Genomic DNA, 20,648 nt, shown 5'->3' with positions numbered 1-20,648 from the left:
AATCAGAACTTTTGAGTCATGCATAACTTTATGTTGAGCCATGACTTCTGCCAATTCTGGAAGCTGAAATTATAGCATAAATAATAATTAAAGAGAATTAAGGTATTGCGGCTACAATTACTAGGGTTTCACAAATAACAGTGCAATATTTCACTATGCACCTTTTCTTCAATCTTAGTTAATCTAAATTCCAGGTCGATATGCTTCTGTAATATTGTTTGTAGTATCGCCATTATATTTTCGTTTGTTGTAGGGAATGTTCCTTCGTTGGTTAAGGAAGTAGCCGCATTATTCAAAGCGGTACTCGTTGTATTTAAGGAGGAGTGAAAGGACGCGCTGTGTTGTGCTACATCGATGATGTAGTCGTATCCCTAACGTAATCAGCTGTTTATTGTTACGACGGTAAACCAAAAACCAATTGGTTGGCTACAATACGGTTACAACCTTAGTGACACCAATAATTGATTGCATTGATTCTCATAAGGTTGGTCGACATCACATCACCGCAATCAGCTGTTCTATTTGTTTTGAACCGAGGTTCCTATAGCTTTCGTAATGTTGCGGAAATTTTTAACAAATTCCAATAAATATGTGCCGTTGCTTCACAGAAGACAGCAAGTAAGATTAAAATTAACGAGTTACTGAATATTTTTAATTTAGTTCATACATGACCAACAGATATCAACACCAAGTACGGTGAACACAGTGCTCGATGATGAAACACTATTGAATCAAGCGCACATCGACGAAGCTGTGAGAGTGAATCCTTTGTTGGCTAGAGTGTCCCCGGCACAATGGCGTAATGTACATGAATCACGGTCTCAATACGAGCAATTTCCTGCGCATTGCAACCGGTAATCCGGAGGTGTTTGCACGTCCGACACAACGTCTAGTTGATGCAATGGAATTTTGGCACAGCCGAGAAGCTAATGTTTTTACTGCTAACAAAATATCCAGAACTTTTAGATGTGAACGAAAACATGCGTTTACGTAAACATATTGGTTATTTGAAATCATTTGCTGGCACTAGCAAAAATGTTTGGAAATTGTTAATAGATAGATAGATAGATAGATAGATAGATAGATAGATAGATAGATAGATAGATTGATATTTATTATTAATATGTTTACATATTTTTTGATTTCACAATAAATTTTAAATATCACAAATTCATTTTCAATTCACAGACGTGTATGATATATATATACATTAAGTAATAAAAAGTAAAAAGTAATAAAAAATATTTTAGCCTCGAATAAGATCTATACATAGCCGTTTAAAATTCATAATATTATTCTCTCGTTTGATATAATCAGGTAACGAGTTAAATATGTTAAGGCCCTTATATAATAATGTGTTTTGGGCTGCAGTAGTCCGCTGTAATCCTAGTCGAAAGTCATTCGCATTCCGCACAGCATATTGGTGTGTATCTCTAACATACTGAATGCAACTTGTTAAATACATCGGCGCCCTGTTCTGTTTAATTTTAAAAATCATTATTAGTGTATTGAGCATCAGTTTTTGCTCAATATTTAGCCATTTCAATGTTTCAAGCATGTGACTTATTGGGGTGTATTTGTGGCATTTTATTATTGATCTCATACATTTGTTTTGTAATTTCTGTATCCTTCCTATTTGTGATTGATTACAAGATGTGTACAGAATTGTGGAACAGTATTCAAAATGTGGCTTTATGATTGTATTGTATATTTTTATTGCTGTTAAAGTGTCTAATTTATTTCGTATTCTTCTAAAGAAGTAAATCTTTTTTGCAGCTTTTTTACACAAATAGTCCACGTGATTGTTAAATTTGAGCTCATTGTCTATTATTACACCTAAGTATTTCATATTGGTTACTTGCTCAATACTAGTATTATTTATCTCTAAATTTATTTCGCTATTTGTATTTATCACCATTACTTTTGTTTTCTGTTCATTTAATTTGAGCCTATTCATTTTAAGCCATTTCATAATTTCATCTATATCACATTCTAACTTTCGTTTACATTCTTCCACTGTTTCTGCTTCTGTATATACCAATGTATCGTCTGCATACATTACCAATTTGGATTTTGATATCACTTTTTCTATATCATTTATGTAAATTATAAACAGAATTGCTCCCAGAAGAGATCCTTGGGGCACCCCTGTATTCACATATGAAAAACTTGATTTTGTGGATTTTATTTTTGTTTGCTGTCTACGATTTGTAAGGTAGTCCTTAAACCAAAGTAGCTCTTTTCCTCTTATTCCATACATATACAGCTTTTTTATTAGAATACCTCTGTCTATTGTTTCAAATGCTCTTTTAAAATCAAGAAATAGAGCTGCTATTATTGTTTTTCGTGGACGCTTCTTCCACTCACTTACGACGAAGTTTATTGCACTTTCACATGAATGATTCTTACGAAAACCGGACTGGTTTAGAGACAGTATATTATTAGTTTCTAGGTACGTTTGTAGTTGATTTTTCACAACACTTTCCATTATTTTTTCAAATATCTTAAGAGTATTTATTGGACGAAACTCTTCACATTTTTTTGTTTTAGCGATTTTTTCAACTGGCACTACCAATGAGTCCTTCCATTCATTTGGGAATACTCCGCACATTAATGAATGATTTATTAACTTTGTTAAGAAAGGCCCAAGTACATTCCAGTTGTCCAAAATGATCTTTGGGCTCACATTATTCCAATCCTTTTTGTTCTTAAGTTTTTTACAAATTGCCTTTAGTTCGCAAATTTGTATTTCTTTAAAATGAAAGGTTTCAGGACAATGATCAATATTGTTAATATATATTTCTTTATCAATTGACTGATCTATTAATTCTATGCTCTCAATGAAGTATTTATTGAGCTTATCAGCTATTTCATTTTCATCACTTATTTCTTCGTTTTTATAAATTATAGAGCTTATTTCTTTTACATCTTTGCTAAGTATTAAATTTTTAAGTATTCTCCACATTTCTTTTTGATTTGTTGCGCTATTGATTTTTAGCTTAAAGTATTTATTTTTTTCCTTTATTATCTCTTGTTTGTATGTTTTACATATACTTTTATAAATTAACCATGAATTGGTATCGTCCATTACTCTCGCAGCTTGGTATGCTCTAATTTTATTTATTTTTAACTTTTTTAACGTTGAGTTAAACCATTTGTTGCGACTTGAGCGATTTCTAATCGTTCTACTTCTCGTATTAGATACCACCAAATCTTGTATGCACTTTTCCAGAATAACAGTGTTTTCATTTACATCATATGCGTTACTATGTTTTAGGTTTTTGTTTAAAAGCATTCTATTAAATTCACGTTGGTTGTAGTGGAATTGTTCAATTACTTTGTACTTTGGTTTTATTACACTTTCGCGAGTAGGTTTTTCTATAACTATCGACTCATGATCTGATATTTTTAGAGAATGTTGCACTGTTACTCTCAGATTGTGTATATTCGTTAAAACATAATCAATCAAGGTTTTAGAGTTTCTAGTTATTCTAGTATTCTCGTTCATTTTCTGCATTATACCGTTATCATTTGTTATTCTTTCTAATTCTCGCTTGTATAAACTATCTTTCGACCAGTCAATGTTAAAGTCGCCTGCTATTATAAAATCTTTACTTATTTCCGTTATTGTTTCCAGTTTATCTTGAAATGTGTTGCAAAATTCACGTTCCGAGCTATTTGGTGATCTATAAAGCCCCATGATGTACAGCTCGTTGTTATCAACGATGCATTTTATTGTTAATGTCCATATTTTCATATCACTGACTAGACAGTCTACAATATTCGCTTTAATTTCTTTATGCGTGTATATAATCACGCCACCTGTTCTTCGAGAGCTTGATACACACTGAAAACTATTGAAATTTTGTAGTTTTATTTCACTAAGTTCTATGTCTTCGGTTACATGAGTTTCCGATAGAATTATTATATCCGCTTTATTATTTATAAGTCCTTGTATATTTGCATAAAAAAGTATTATTGACTTTGATTGCTAGTAACCATTTTTTCTCCTTTTAGCTTCCAGTTTATTCACATATAGTGGACAACTTTTACTAAATGTCAATGTAAGTATTTTGTTTTTTAACATTTCAATTATTTTTTCATCTGCATGTTTAAAGTTCATCCTCGATATTACAAATCTATGAGACATAATTTTGGGTATTTTTACTTCATATTTTTCACCAATACGTTCCTCGATTGCACATTTTATTTTATTTCTTTCCGTGTCGTTTTCACTTTCGATTAATATCACACCATTTGCTCTAGACTGTACATTGCTTATTTTCAGTTCTTTTGGATCAACTTTTTCATTTAAATCAGTTTTTGTTTGATTGCTGTTTTGTTTTAATTTAGGCTTTATTATTAAAGGCACTTCTTTTCTAATATCTGGCATCACTCTCTTATCTTTTTTTAGTACTTCAGCAAATGACATTTGTTTGTTGGCGGCCTTCGTTTTACCGACTAACTCTTTTATTTCTTTTTGTGCTTTCTTATGCTCTTCGCTACTATTTTTAATTTCACTGCAAATTTTCTCGCTGTCTTTCTTAAATATCTCCGCTACATCTCTTATTTTCTTTACTTCACTTATATTTACTACACATTTTTCTTGCACCTTTTGCATTTCTTTTATTCTCTCGCTAAATTTAATTTCAATCGCCTCTAATAATTTTTTTATTTCATACTCGTTATGTTTAAGCGCCAATTCGAATTCACCTTTGTACTCTTCTAATAGGGCACCATTTTTGTTTATCACTGCTTGCATGTTTCGCATTGCAGAATCTATATTATATATATATGTAACGCAGTCGTCACACATAAATCTTAACAATTTATTTTGATTTAGCACAGTAGATGCATATTCATCTAGGCCACAACACTTTGTTTTTAGGTGAAAAATCTTCCCGCAAACACCATCGCACCGTATTCCAGTTTCTCTGTTAATTGCTAATTTGCACTTATCACACGACATTTTTATTTTTGAGCTTTCGTGTATATTTGAATTAAAAAACAATTCATTGCTCGCTCGCACGTATTATAGTGTCTAAGTAAAATCAAAATCTTATTTTACTACTGCACATAAACCATTAAATTCAATTTATTTACAAATATCACACGGAGCTAGTTATATACACGTCCGAACTCGTTGAAATAAACATAATGAATTGTCCGGATTTACTTGAACAGTCGGAGCGACGTGTCGAAGAAAAGATGACGTACTTTAAAGAGGTAATGCGTGTGGAAATACCTGAAATAATAAAATCAGAAGCGTTATCTAAGCCATTAGAGAAGATACGTTGCCGCCATGTCTTTCTTGAAAGACTGGGTCTATTCAAACCAAGACCACTTAAAGTAGATCCAGATGAGCCAACTAAGAATCCACTTTTATATCAAATAACCAATAAATCGGACAAAGCATTTGCAACTAAGGTGTGCCATGTTACACTCGCTGAATTTGAAGCATTTAAAGAGTTGTACGCACGGGAATTGAAACGAAAACAGGATGCTGAATACGAAGATGAGGATATACAGCTAGTACGCGGGTATAAAAAGCATTGAAAAGCTCGTAGATATTTTTGTTAGTTACATGTTACATATATTAATTTAATTAAAAAAAAAAAAAACAAACAATTGTTTTAAAATTCCGATGTGAATTTCTTATTCGAACGATTTGCACAAATTTGTTTTATCCTCTGCGTAAGTAACGCCCAATTGTCTACGAATTTGATCCTCAATATATTACAATGCCAAACTTTCTTTATGATCAAGTAAATCACTTTGTGTTTTGTGCTCTAAAATGCAATGCCGTACCTCTTCTGCTTCAAAACTCAGCGCTAAGCGATTGGGAAAATATGTTGATAAATCACTTTTTGGCAATGGAAATTATTTTTCTTCACCATTTACATCTATGATTTTCACAGGACACCAATAGTCCGGCACCTAGTTCCATTGAAAATTCCATAGTTCATATTAATTTATGTATAAATGTTTTTATACCGTCTTTGAAAGTTCAAACCACATATAAAACGGCTTTCACTATAGAGGGATCTTAATACCAAAAAGTGGAAGAAATGCCATGCGCCCGGTAGTAAGCCGACAGTCTTGGAGGCGAATTGATATAACCACCTCAAATCTTCAAAGAACACATGACCAAGAACAGTTGTTTGGAACTTTCACCGACGATATGTTTACGACTATAAATTATACTAACAGTCATAGTGCCATCGGTTCCTTTTATTATTGCTTTATTATCGAATCGTTTCAGACTGCTAAGCATTAGTTCAGCTTTCCGATCAGGTCCATAATGTAGCACAATATTAGCTTCTTCATCAACACCATCCTTATTCAATGTACCATTAGCCATGATATTTTGTGGGAAATAGCCGAATATCCACAATGCGAACTGTAAAGCATAGACACCCAATTCAAGTGTAACACCACCACCAAGACTGCGCCGCCTAAGAGGAAATACAAATTCAGAGATAAGTAATAAGTAAATGATTTACTCATCCACTCATACATCACTTACATTACACGGCCGACTTTTTCCATTGGCAAACCGAATGTGCAATTAACATTGAGCACCTCACCCAGGGCGTTGCTCTCGATCTGTTTGCGTATGCATTGATATGCGGGTACACAACGTGACCAAATTCCCTCCATAAGGAAACAGCCTTTGCTATGCGAATGTCCTATCAATTGCAACGTTTGATCGTCATTCATACAAAGTGGTTTCTCACAGAGTACATGCTTGCCATGGTCCAGCATCCTGCGACTTATTTCCAAGTGAAAGGGGTTTAGTGATGAAATGTAGACAACATCTAGAATGAAAGAGACTACAGTTGATACATGAAGGTAAATAACGGGAAGAGGTTTCTGACATGCATCTTTTTATGACCATGCCACTTTTGTTCAATGCTTGGTTTACGTTAACCGGCAATTTATGTAACAGAAATAGTTAGTTCAAGTGTTGAATGAGAAGCGCCTGAATTACACGGGCAAGATTGTAGTTAAATTAAGTGGAGGTGGAAAGGAATAGGTCTCTGAGAGATTGCTTCCAAATTTTTATTGAAATTTCAGGACAATGAGTCCTCACAAATTGGGAGATCGATCAAGCATAAATAAAACTTCAGGCCCATCTATTGAGATGTTCTTTATGTTAAAATGCACATTCGTAGTAAATTGAAACATCCAGCACCACACCACATTGACACATAAGAAAGTCGTGAGGTTAGAAGGCAGTTCAAAGGGAGTTCTCCAGACGTTTAAGACATGAATTTCTTCGAAAGCTGAGGTAGCACAACCGAGCGGGCAATGCCTAAATACTGCTCTCAGAACCGTCACGGGCTGTCTTTTTATGTCCCCAGAACACCATCTACATAATGAGGCGAGAATACTCCCCATTAGGGAGAGAAATGAGATGCTAACCAAACAATTCCTGTTGAATTCCCAGAAACCTGGTCATCCCAACAGACATGTTGTTGTTGTAGCAGTGCTTCGCCCCACCAAATAGGTGCGACCGATCACAAATTGTCATCAATATCCTCTAACGGGAGTCCAAGGAAACTTGCTGTTTCAACAGGGGTGCACCATAATGAGAGGGGTTTTAGAAGCGTTGTGGTTCCACATTACAATTAAAGATATAGTTGGTGTCATGTGGGGACACATTGCAAGCAGGGCAAACATTTTGTATGTCGGGGTTGATTCTGGATAGGTAAGAGTTTAACCTGTTACAGTATCTAGAACGAAGTTGAGCTAGAGTGACTCGCGTTTCCCTGGGGAGTATGCGTTCCTCTTCTGCAAGTTTTGGGTACTGTTCTTTGAGTACTGGATTCACTGGGCAATTCCTGGCATAAAGGTCCGACTTGTGGAGTTCACTGAGGACCTGCATGTGTTGTTTTGCTTCATACGGCTGAGTTGGCAGGTGGTGTATTTCCTCATAATGCTTACGGAGATGACTCCTTAAGCCCCTAGGCGGTGGTGGCTCATCAATCAGATGTCGGTTGGGTTGCCCAGGAACTGTTTGGTTAGCATCTCATTTCTCTCCCTGATGGGGAGTATTCTCGCCTCATTATGTAGACGGTGTTCTGGGGACATACGAAGACAGCCCCTGGCGGTTCTGAGAGCAGTATTTTGGCAGGCCTGTAGCTTCTTCCAGTGAGTAGTTTTTAGGCTTGGCGACCATATAGGGGCCGCGTAGCATGCAATCGGCTGGCCAATTGCTTTGTATGTGGTAATGAGCGTTTCTTTGTCTTTTCCCCAAGTACTGCCAGCAAGGGATTAGAGGATTTTATTACGGCTCGGAATTTTCGGTATAATTGCGGCTGCATGCTCACCAAAACGTAGATCCTGATCAAACGTTACACCCAAGATTTTGGGGTGTAGGACAGTCGGTAGCGTAGTGCCATCGACGTGGATGTTCAAAATGGTCGACATTTGGGACGTCCAAGTTGTAAATAAGGTCGCGGAAGATTTAGTCGGTGATAATGCCAGGTTTCGCGAGGCGAAAAAACTAGAGAGATCAGGGAGGTAGCCGTTTATTCTGTTGCAAAGTTCATTGATCTGTGAGCTTTGGGTCTGTGGCCATTATTTTGCAGCCATCGGCGATAAATAATGCCGATAAACCAAAGCAATGGGAATTCGTAAACTAGTTTTTTAACCATCACTCAAAAGCCGCCACAACTATAATATTCAAGCTTATTAAGAGGTTCCCAATAAATACATATAAACAAAGTGTGATCACATTTCTGTATGAAATGAGTTTTAAAAGATCATCGCATAATAAGATTTTGCACATTGTTGAGTTCAGTATGAAAATATATGAAATGGTCGTATGCCCACACCCCGTTTTAGTTCCCTTTAAGATTTCCATTTTGATAAAGACACAACCTGAATGTTTTATAGAGTCTTATCGATGTTGATGGTTCTTTTCCAAATATAGATCAGGTTCGTTCCGGTAACAACCGCTAATAAGGTACAAGCCCGACCACCTGGGGAACGATATAAGATGACCACATTAAACCTTCTTGACCGAAGGAAGCTCTGCGGGGGGAGTGCGGATCGATTCGCGGAAAACAGTTGCAGATTTGAGTTTAGAAGTTATAAAAAAGTTATAAAAAACAAGTAAGGAAGGTTAAGTTCGGGTGTAACCGAACATTACATACTCAGTTGAGAGCTATGGTGACAACATAAGGGAAAATAACCATGTAGGGAAATGAACCGAGGGAAACCCTGGAATGTGTTTGTATGACATGCGTATCAAATGAAAGGCATTAAAGAGTATTTTATGAGGGAGTGGGCCATAGTTATATAGGTGGACGCCATTTAGGGATATAGCCATAAAGGTGGATCAGGGTTGACTCTAGAATGCGTTTGTACGATATGGGTATCAAATGAAAGGTGTTAATGAGTATTTTAAAAGGGAGTAATCCTTAGTTCCATAGGTGGACGCCGTTTCGAGATATCGCCATAAAGGTGGACCAGGGGTGACCCTAGAATTTGTTTGTACAATATGGGCATCAAACGAAAGGTGTTAATGAGTATTTTAAAAGGGAGTGGGCCTTAGTTCTATAGGTGGACGCCGTTTCGAAATATCGCCACAAAGGTGGACCAGGGGTGACTCTAGAATGTGTTTGTACGATATGGGTATCAAATTAAAGGTATTAATGAGGGTTTTAAAATGGAGTGGTGGTTGTTGTATAGGTGGTCGCATTTTCGAGATATCGCCATAAAGGTGGACCAGGGGTGACCCTAGAATTTGTTTGTACAATATGGGTATCAAAAGAAAGGTGTTAATGAGTATTTTAAAAGGGCGTGGGGCTTAGTTCTATAGGTGGACGCCTTTTCGAGATATCGCCATAAAGGTGGACCAGGGGTGACTCTAGAATGAGTTTGTACGATATGGGTATCAAATTAAAGGTATTAATGAGAGTTTTAAAAGGGAGTGGTGGTAGTTGTATATGTGAAGGCGTTTTCCAGATATCGACCAAAATGTGGACCAGGGTGACCCAGAACATTATCTGTTGGATACCGCTAATTTATTTACATATGTAATACCTGCCAAGATTTTAAGGGCTTTTTATTTCGCCCTGCAGAACTTTTTCATTTTCTTTTACTTAATATGGTAGGTGTCACAACCATTTTATAAAGTTTTTTCTAAAGGTATATTTCGCGTCAATAAAACAATTCAATTACCTTACCATGTTTCATCCCTTGTTTCGTATTTGGTATAGAATTATGGCATATTTTCCATTTTTCGTAATTTTCGATATCGAAAAAGTGGGCGTGGTCATAGTCGGATTTCGTTCATTTTTTATACCAAGATAAAGTGAGTTCAAGTAAGCACGTGAACTAAGTTCATTAAAGATATGTCGATTTTTGCTCAAGTTATCGTGTTAACGGCCATGCGGAAGGACAGACGGACGATGGTGTATAAAAACTGGGCGAAGCATCAACCGATTCCGCCCATTTTCACAGAAAACAGTTAACGTCATAAAATCTATGCCCCTACCAAATTTCAAAAGGATTGGTTAATTTTTGTTCGACTTATGGCGTTAAAAGTATCCTAGACAAATTAAATGAAAAAGGGCGGAGCCACGCCAATTTTGAAATTTTCTTTTATTTTTGTATTTTGTTGCACCACATCATTACTGGAGTTGAATGTTGACATAATTTACTTATATACTGTAAAGATATTAAATTTTTTGTTAAAATTTTCCTTTAAAAAATTTTTTTTTTTAAAAGTGGGCGTGGTCCTTCTCCGATTTTGCTAATTTTTATGAAGCGTACATATAGTAATAGGGGTAATGTTCCTGCCAAACTTCATCATGATATCTTCAACGACTGCCAAATTACAGCTTGCAAAATTTTAAATTCCAATCAAATTTTTTTTCGATCCTGATTATTTTGATATATGGAAGTCTATATCTATCTCGATTCCTTTATATATGTACAACCAACCGTTATCCAATCAAACTTAATATACTCTGTGAGCTCTGCTCAACTGAGTATAAAAACAAACAATTTTTTGTACTCGAGTCTAAAAAAAAACGAAACTACTTTTGGTATTTTTTTTTTTGAGGAATTGAAATGTAATCAATTCCTTTGCTGTGGAGGAAAGGAATTGTTTACTTTTTCCAATTACTGAGGAATGTAATGGCTAATGTAATGGAATTGAATTTACCCAGCTCTGAATACGAGGAATGGGAGAAAGGAAAAAAACTCGCACGGAATTTTTGTTTAGAATTGGGCTGAATATGAAAAATTTAAACATTATTTTATGTCTATAGTTAAAATTTTAAGAGGTTTGAGCGAATATATTTTTTAAATTGGATAGCTTGGTTTATTAATCACATTTATAATTATTGTACATACATTTGACTATCGGTCCAAAAGTAGGTATAATAGAGACCCTTTATTTTAGGCTTCTGTAAATATGGAGTTTTTGGTTCCATTACCTTATTTTCTATATTTTATAGACTTGTAGACCTACATTGACACCCTATACACCTCTATATTAGTATGATGTCTAATAAATTTTGTTCGGTCACGCTCTACTGTCTATGAGGAACTTGGGGTCGCCAATGCCTCGTATGCTAAAGAAACGTGGTTCGCCACGGGTAGGTGAGGTTGACAATTGGGTTGGAGAAGCTATAAATTGCGCTGGCAACCCATTCAAAGCTTCCGCAACTCACCTACGCGAGGCCAATCCTGTTATAAATATGAATATTTTGCAGGCAACAACAACAACAGCAACAACAAAAGCAGAGTAATAAAGATATTTGACAAAAGAAATTAACGATCTCAAATAGATGTAGCGATAAGGACACTCCCCGAGGGCCTTGGGGAGTGTTATCGATGTCGATGATCCTTTGCCGGATGCAGATCCGGTACGTTCTGGTACCAGGCCCGACCATCTCGGGAACGATTTGTTATGGCCACATGCGACCTTCTAGGCCATCCCACCCCCTAGATCCATGAGGAGTTCGGGGTCGCAGAGCCTCTGCTGTTAATGAAACAGGACTCGCCACGGATAGGTGAGGTTGACAATTGGGTTTGGAGAAGCTATGGTAATTCTTTACTTTAGCTCACAACTGCTAAAACTCGTCCAAAAATATTGCGAGGTGTAAAAAACGCGTTATGAACCCAGGACCACGAATCCGAAAGCGGAAATTAAATAATTAGTTTCTGTCAAAAGATATTTCCAAATCCGAAAAATGGCCCTGGGGAGTTCCGAAACCGGGGGTGGGATCCAAAGTAATTTTGCGCAGAACACCTTTCCTGGGTGGGTCCAACACCGGTTTGGAGACCAAAACTATATCTGCGCAAAACACTTTTACCCAGCTTTTCTTGTGGGTTCAACAAAATCATCAAAATTACAACAACCACATGAAAATTTTCTAATTTGTGATCCTGGACCCAAAGCACGTCTTTTGACACCCCTCCCAATAATTTTGCACGAGTTTTAGCAGTTGTGAGCTAAAGTAAATAATTACCCTATGATTTAAACAAATTATATATTTGAAACAATGAAAACAACTGAAAATGTTACACGAATACCACTCTTATGATTTGCCCAAGTGAAACTGATTCTCAGGCTCCAAATAGTATTTTTTTTAATATACTTGTGCATTATTTTTTTTACATTGTAGCTATTGGTTACTGTTAATTATACTTACCAACAAAGGCTTTTAACTCATAGTCAACGCCACAAGATTTACCCGTATCGCCAGGCGCGGGTTGTAGTGACACAGAAACTGGACAATAAGGAGGAACTTCAAACGTTCAGTTTATTGTGGCGGATATATTTGCTCATGCGCTAAATACAAGTCTTCACGAAATGTCAGACCAAGCACGTCCAAATCCTCACGTCCATATCTGAAAGCGGCAGGTACTTGTCCAAACACCTTGCGATCTTTTTTCGGGATCGATGAAAACTACCCCGGACTTTTTGGTGGTAAAGTTCCTTTAAACTTAATTCCTATTTTGGAATTCTTAGAAATATTGCAATCACCACCTTGATTGACCCACGGGTACCTCCGTACCGGGGGGGGGGGGGGGGTGGAATCCATAGTGTTTTTGCGCAAAACACCTTTCTGCGTTGGTGGCCTTAGGCCGCGCTTATAAAAAATAACCCATAAAAATAACGCCATGCCAAGTCCGGGTGTGTGGTATAACCGTGGCTACCGCCACGGTGATGCACAATTTTTTTTGTGGGCACGAACACAACAACAACCACATGAAAATCACCAACTGCAAATATCTCCGGACAAAGATAAAATGTTTCTTTCCGCCTTCGAATTATTGTTCTCGAAATTAATACGCGTCTTCTGACACCTCTCTCGTTATTTTTGGTAGCGTATTAGAAGTCGACCCCTCAACTAGACCATTACCATAGGGAAAAATATACGCAACGACCACCTTCATCAAAGCAGCGATAGTCACATTTTTCGCAATGTTCATTTATATACAAAAACAATTACCCCACCTGATGCTAAGCGACTATTTTTTCTTGGCTTTCCAATAAACATGCATTAAAAGACAACATAAATTGAAACATTTTCTCCATAACATCTTTTCCACAATCACGAAAGAAATTGCATGCACGAATTGAATTATTCACTGTACGCAGATGCTACCAAAAATTCAATAACCTACATCCATTAAAACTCACTTGATTTTGGTTCCTTTGTGGAAAATATAAATGCAAATACCGTAGCGCACACAACACTTAATTTAAATTTAGTTTTTATTATATCCGAAATTATTTGTAAATAAATTTTTATTACTCTGCTGTTGCGTTTCAAGCTGAAAATAACAAATGGCGGATTCGCAGAAAATTTTTTTGACGTATTTGAGGGTACATAGCATGTAAGAAAAGGCAAGCATATATGTATCGGGCATTTCAATTAGGCCATCTCATTCTGCCATACTAACAATTGTGGAACAATGTGGGATATTTTGTTGTTGGTCAGGGCTTCAAAGCTGTCTAACCAGTGTGACATAACGGTGCTCCTTCACCCAACACCCAACATTGTTACAGTTGTCATGTACTCCAGTGTTCTGGTTTATCTCAGTGAGGATGAAATTGTAAACGGTTACGCGATGTGTCACCAGATGCAAAAAGATCATTAAAATAGGAGAAGGCAAAACAGTAAACACACCTTTGCCCATAGTATCGTTTAATTGTTATGAGCTTCCTAAAGAGGAGAATGTGGCACGGATAAAAATCCCCAACCCAATGTAATGTAAAAAGTGCTTTCTTTTAGGCAATTGCAAACATGAATTCAAATGAAACGTTTGCTCATCCGGGTTTCACGAACCAACTTTCTGCTCAAAAGTCGAATGCATAATCTGCAAGCAACAACACCACTCGGATAACAAAAACTGCCCCACATACTTAAAAAGAAAGAACATTTTAATATACCAGACCTTAAACAAATAATCCTTTCGTGAAGCAACAGAAACAATCAATAATGCTCAAAAAGAGTACAGCCCAACATTGCTACAGTTGTCATGTACTCCAGTGTTCTGGTTTATCTCAGTGAGGATGAAATTGTAAACGGTTACGCGATGTGTCACCAGATGCAAAAAGATCATTAAAATAGGAGAAGGCAAAACAGTAAATACACCTTTGCCCATAGTATCGTTTAATTGTTATGAGCTTCCTAAAGAGGATAATGTGGCATAGATAAAAATCCCAGCCCAATGTAATGTAAAAAGTGCTTTGTTTTAGGCAATTGCAAACATGAATTCAAATGAAACGTTTGCTCATCCGGGTTTCACGAACCAACTTTCTGCTCAAAAGTCGAATGCATAATCTGCAAGAAACAACACCGCTCGGATAATAAAAACTGCCCCACATACTTAAAAAGAAGGAACATTTCAATATACAAGACCTTAAACAAATAATCTTTTCGTGAAGCAACAGAAAAAAACCGAAAAAATCAATAATGCACAAAAAGAGTACAGCCCGTTTGCTGAGAAACTAGAAGAAGAAATGCAAAAATGGAAAAGAAAATTCCAAGAATAAAAAACACGAACCTCTTCTAAAATATTATCCGACAATAATCCACAACAACTGTCTTCTCTATCGATAACACTTTAATTAAGGATATATCTTATTTCTCATCTTTCAAAACAAATTTATTTAATCAATTTCTCAATAAATCTCTTAATAAATACTCTGCAACACTCTCAAAAGGTGCAACTGCTGATACTGAGAGTTCTGACAAGCCACACTCAATGGATATGTTGGAAATTCTTGCAATCGAAATTATTTAATTTCGATTTTTAATTTTCTATATATATCCATTTGCGCAAAATGGTACTTAATGCTCTTCAATGGAACCTTAACGGCTACCACAATAATTATAATGAGCTCACTCTACTAATAAAAGACAACAACTACCAGCTAATCGCCCTCCAAGAAACCCATCTTACTTCAAAACCTCACCCAAACTTTATACCTCAATACTTAAATCTATACCAAAAATGATATTGCCTTGGATTCTGTCTCTAAAGGAGGGGTCGCAATTCTAGTTCACGATTCTGTGGAAAGGTTCTGAGGTAAACTGCAATACAAATATTCTAGCCAATGCTGTCAAAGTTAAATTGCACATTACCTTCAGCTGTAAGCCTTTAAATAACCCCTATAGACACAATTTCTGAACAAGATCTGCATCAACTTGTTAGCAACTATAAGGATACGGTGCTGCTTCTGGGATACTTCAAAGCCTGGGGCCCACTAAAGGGCTCCCCAAGCTTGGACCAAGCCGGTAGAAGCACCATAAAGACAATTCAAATCAGTAACTTCATTGTTTTAAATGAAAATATACCCGCACATTTTTCAACTCCAGGCCAACACTAACATAGACCTCAGCATTGTACCATCATTTGCATCAGTATTCACAGCTGTAAGGGCAAAATTCACCAATTCATCTTTTATAAACCATCTGGCAACATCGTTGCTCACAATGCAAGATGTGTCATTGTGAACAGTGCATCTTGCGAGAAAGAATAAAAGAATGTATGTTTATATATATTCAGCTGCTGTAATGCAGCGTGTAAGAAAGAATAAAATATATGTGGGGTGAAACATGAAAATGACGATTGGCAAGAGTGGCATCGGCCTTTTCATGTTTCACCGCCATCATTATAATTTTCGACTCATTTGACTACAGTCATGCTCATCCAAATTAAATCCGAATAAAATATATTATTTTATATTATTAAATCGGGGCACGTGTTTTATTAAAATTTTAATGGAAATTAAAATGTGGCGACGTCGGCCACCACGTTTATAGTGATCCTGGAGGTAAGACTTCATATGGCTACGATCTGGAGGCGGCGCCCTCCAAGTACAACAAAACTGCAGGTTATGTATAGAGGTCAGCAGCGGCGAGGCAATATGGCGACCGTTAGGCTGAAGCCCCGGCAGGCATCCGGATTTTTTGACGGAGGACTGGTGGTGAGTGTGGAAAATTTTTTTCAAATGAGGATAGTCTTTGGCTAGCGGTTTAAAAATAAAGTGCATGGTGCGCGAAAGCAAGGATAAAGTGCGTGGTGTTTAATATCAAATTGAATAAAACTAAAATACAATTTTCAACATCAAATTTAATAAAAGTAAAATACAATTTTCAACATCAAATTTAATAAAACTAAAATACATTTTTCAACATCAAATTTAATAAAACTAGAATACAATTCTCAATATAAAATTAAATAAAACTAAAATACAATTTCTAAACCAAATTTAACAATTTTCTAAATCAAATTCATTAAAACTACATTTTCTAATCAAATTCAATGAAACCACAATTTCTAAATTTAACCAAACTAATAAAGCAAATTTAACAATTTTCTAATTCAGATTTAATAAAACTACTATTTCTAAACCAAATTTAATAAAACTACAATTTCTAAAATAAATCTAACAATTTTCTAAATCAAGTTCATTAAATCTACAAATTCATTAAATCTACAATTTCTAAATCAAATTTAATAAAACTACAACTTCTAAATCTAATTTAACCAAAGTAATAAAGCAAAGTTAAGAATTTTCTAAATCAAATTTAACTAAACTACAATTTCTAAACCAACTTCAATAAAACTACAATTTCTAAAGCAAACTTAACAATTTTCTACCTCAAATTCATTAAAACTACAACTTCTAGATAAAATTTAATAAAACTACACTTTCTAAACCTAATTTAACCAAACTACTAACTTTTAAAGCAAATTTAATAAAAATACAATTTCTAAATCTAATCGACGAAACTAAAGTAGTAAATTGGTAATACCAGCGGGCCTGTACTTAACGGCACTCACATCACACCACGCCACGCCACACCACGCATAACGGAACGCGAAAAACCACTCCACCCAATACAACGCCATTTTGTCACCACCACCAGCAGCAGCAACAACACCAGCATCGATTCGGGTTTGCCAGCGCAGCAGCAGGAAACTAGCAGCAGTGACAATTAAGTATATATATATATATATGTATGTATTTAAATTTTTTTTGCATACGGGTTTTTTCTTTAAACAGATATATGTACGTATATAAAACATTAATATTCTTATTAAATGCAATGTGTTCGCTTTTCATATAATATACTTGGATTGTTTCAATAGCATTTCATATAAATTTTGGATTTTTGATATAACGGTGGTTTGTTAAAAAAACCAATTAACTTTTTTGATATATGCGGTGGTTCCGTTAAAAACCAATTAACTTTTTTTGATATATGCGGTGGTTTCGTTAAAAACCAATTAACACTTTTTAATACATTCGATTTTTTGAATAAAGCGGTGCGTCCGTGATTACCACATTTTTGAGATTTTTACCAGTTCATACCTATATACTTTTGTGACATTTTAAATTCAATTACTTTTTACAGATTTTTCATACAAGTATACTGCAGTTTCAATTAATTCTTCCAATAAATTGTTAAATATTTCATTAGCGACTATTCACCTGTAAATCAATTCCCGTTTACAAAATCTTTTTATACTCAGTTGAGCAGAGCTCACAGAGTATGTTAACTTTGATTGGATAACGGTTGGTTGTACAGGTATAAAGAAATCGAGATAGATATAGACTTCCATATATCAAAATCATCAGTATCAAAAAAAATTCGATTGAGCCATGTCCGTCCGTCCGTCTGTCCATTAACATGATAACTTGAGTAAATTTTGAGGTATCTTGATGAAATTTGGTGTGTAGGTTCCTGGGCACTCATCTCAGATCGCTATTTAAAATGACCGATATCGGACAATAACCACGCCCACTTTTTCGATATCGAAAATTTCGAAAAATCGAAAAAGTGCGATAATTCATTACCGAATTCGGATTAAGCGATGAAACTTGGTAGGTGAGTTGAACTTATGACGCATAATAGAAAACTAGTAAAATTTTGGACAATGGGCGTGGCACCGCCCAGTTTTAAAAGAAGGTAATTTAGAAGTTTTGCAAGCTGTAATTTGGCAGTCGTTGAAGATATCATGATGAAATTTGGCAGGAACGTTACTCTTATTACTATATGTCTGCTTAATAAAAATTGGCAAAATCGGAGAACGACCACGCCCCCTTTTTAAAATTTTTTTTTTTAAATTCAAATTTTAAAGAAAAGTTAATATCTTTACAGTATATAAGTAAATTATGTCAACATTCAACTCCAGTAATGATATGCTGCAACAAAATACAAAAATAAAAGAAAATTTCAAAATGGGCGTGGCTCCGCCCTTAGTCGAACAAAAATTTACCAATCCTTGTAAAATTTGGTAGAGGCTTAGATTCTAGGACGATAATTGTTTTCTGTGAAAAAGGGCGAAATCGGTTGAAGCCACGCCCAGTTTTTATACACAGTCGACCGTCTGTCCTTCCGCTCGGCCGTTAACACGATAACTTGAGCAAAAACCGATGTATCTTTACTAAACTCAGTTCACGTACTTATCTGAACTCACTTTGCATTGGTGTAAAAATGGCCGAAATCCGACTATGACCACGCCCACTTTTTCGATATCGAAAATTACGAAAAATGAAAAAAATGCCATAATTATATACCAAATACGAAAAAAGGGATGAAACATGGTAATTGTATTGGTCTATTGACGCAAAATATAACTTTAGAAAAAAACTTGGTAAAATGGGTGTGACACCTAATATATTAAGTAGAAGAAAAAAAAAGTTTTGCAGGGCGAAATCAAAAGCCCTTGGAATCTTGGAAGGAATACTGTTCGTGGTATTAAATATATATATAAATTAGCGGTACCCGACAGATGATGTTTTGGATCACCCTGGTCCACATTTTGGTCGATATCTCGAAAACGCCTTCACATATACAACTAAGGGCCACTCCCTTTTAAAACCCTCATTAATACCTTTAATTTGATACCCATATCGTACAAACACATCCTAGAGTCACCCCTGGTCCACGTTTATGGCGATATATCGAAAAGGTGTCCACATATAGAACTAAGGCCCACTCCTTTTTAAAATACTCATTAACACCTTTCATTTGATACCCATATCGTACAAAAAAATTCTAGAGTCACCCCTGGCCCACCTTTATGGCGATATCTCGAAAAGGCATCCACCTATAGAACTAAGGCCCACTCCCTTTTAAAATACTCATTAACACCTTTCATTTGATACCCATATCGTACAAACAAATTCTAGAGTCATCCCTGGTCCACCTTTATGGCGATATCTTGAAAAGGCGTCCACCTATAGAACTAAGGCCCACGCCCTTTTAAAATACTCATTAACACCTTTCATTTGATACCCATATCGTACAAAAAAATTCTAGAGTCACCCCTGGCCCACTTTTATGGTGATATCTCGAAAAGGCATCCACCTATAGATCTAAGGCCCACTCCCTTTTAAAATACTCATTAACACATTTCATTTGATACCCATATCGTACAAAAAAATTCTAGAGTCACCCCTGGCCCACCTTTATGGCGATATCTCGAAAAGGCATCCACCTATAGAACTAAGGCCCACTCCCTTTTAAAATACTCATTAACACCTTTCATTTGATACCCATATCGTACAAACAAATTCTAGAGTCACCCCTGGTCCACCTTTATGGCGATATCTCGAAAAGGTGTCCACCTATAGAACTAAGTCCCACGCCCTTTTAAAATACTCATTAACATCTTTCATTTGATAACCATATTGTACAAACGCATTCTGAAGTCATCCCTGGTCCACGTTTATGGCGATATCCCTAAAAGGCGTCCACCCATAGAACTAAGGCCCACTCCCTTTTAAAACACTTATTAACACCTTTCGTTTGATAACCAATTGTACAAACGCATTCTAGAGTCAACCCTGGTCCACTTTTATAACGATATTCCGAAAAGGCGTCCACCTATATAACCAAGGCCCACTCCGTTTTAAAATACTCATTAACACCTTTCATTTGATACCCATATAGTACAAACAAATTCTAGAGTCACCCCTGGTCCACCTTTATGGCGATATTTCGAAAAGGCGTCCACATATAGAACTAAGGCCCACGCCCTCTTAAAATACTCATTAACACCTTTCATTTGATACCCATATCGTACAAAATAAATTCTAGAGTCACCCCTGGTCCGCCTTTGTGGCGATATCTCAAAAAGGCGTCCACCTATAGGAC

General features: G+C 36.0%; 2 pseudogenes; one reads left to right on the top strand and one right to left on the bottom strand.

The window, feature by feature from the left end:
• Positions 1-555: 555 nt before the first annotated feature.
• LOC137241604 (transcription termination factor 4, mitochondrial-like) lies at positions 556-5,556 on the top strand (annotated as a pseudogene).
• Positions 5,557-5,655: 99 nt separating this feature from the next.
• Positions 5,656-13,790, bottom strand: LOC137241603 (trans-1,2-dihydrobenzene-1,2-diol dehydrogenase-like; annotated as a pseudogene).
• Positions 13,791-20,648: the final 6,858 nt, after the last annotated feature.

Source organism: Eurosta solidaginis, chromosome 2, assembly GCF_040869045.1.
Source record: "Eurosta solidaginis isolate ZX-2024a chromosome 2, ASM4086904v1, whole genome shotgun sequence".
NCBI lineage: Eukaryota > Metazoa > Arthropoda > Insecta > Diptera > Tephritidae > Eurosta > Eurosta solidaginis.
This window is presented reverse-complemented; position numbering and strand designations above follow the sequence as displayed.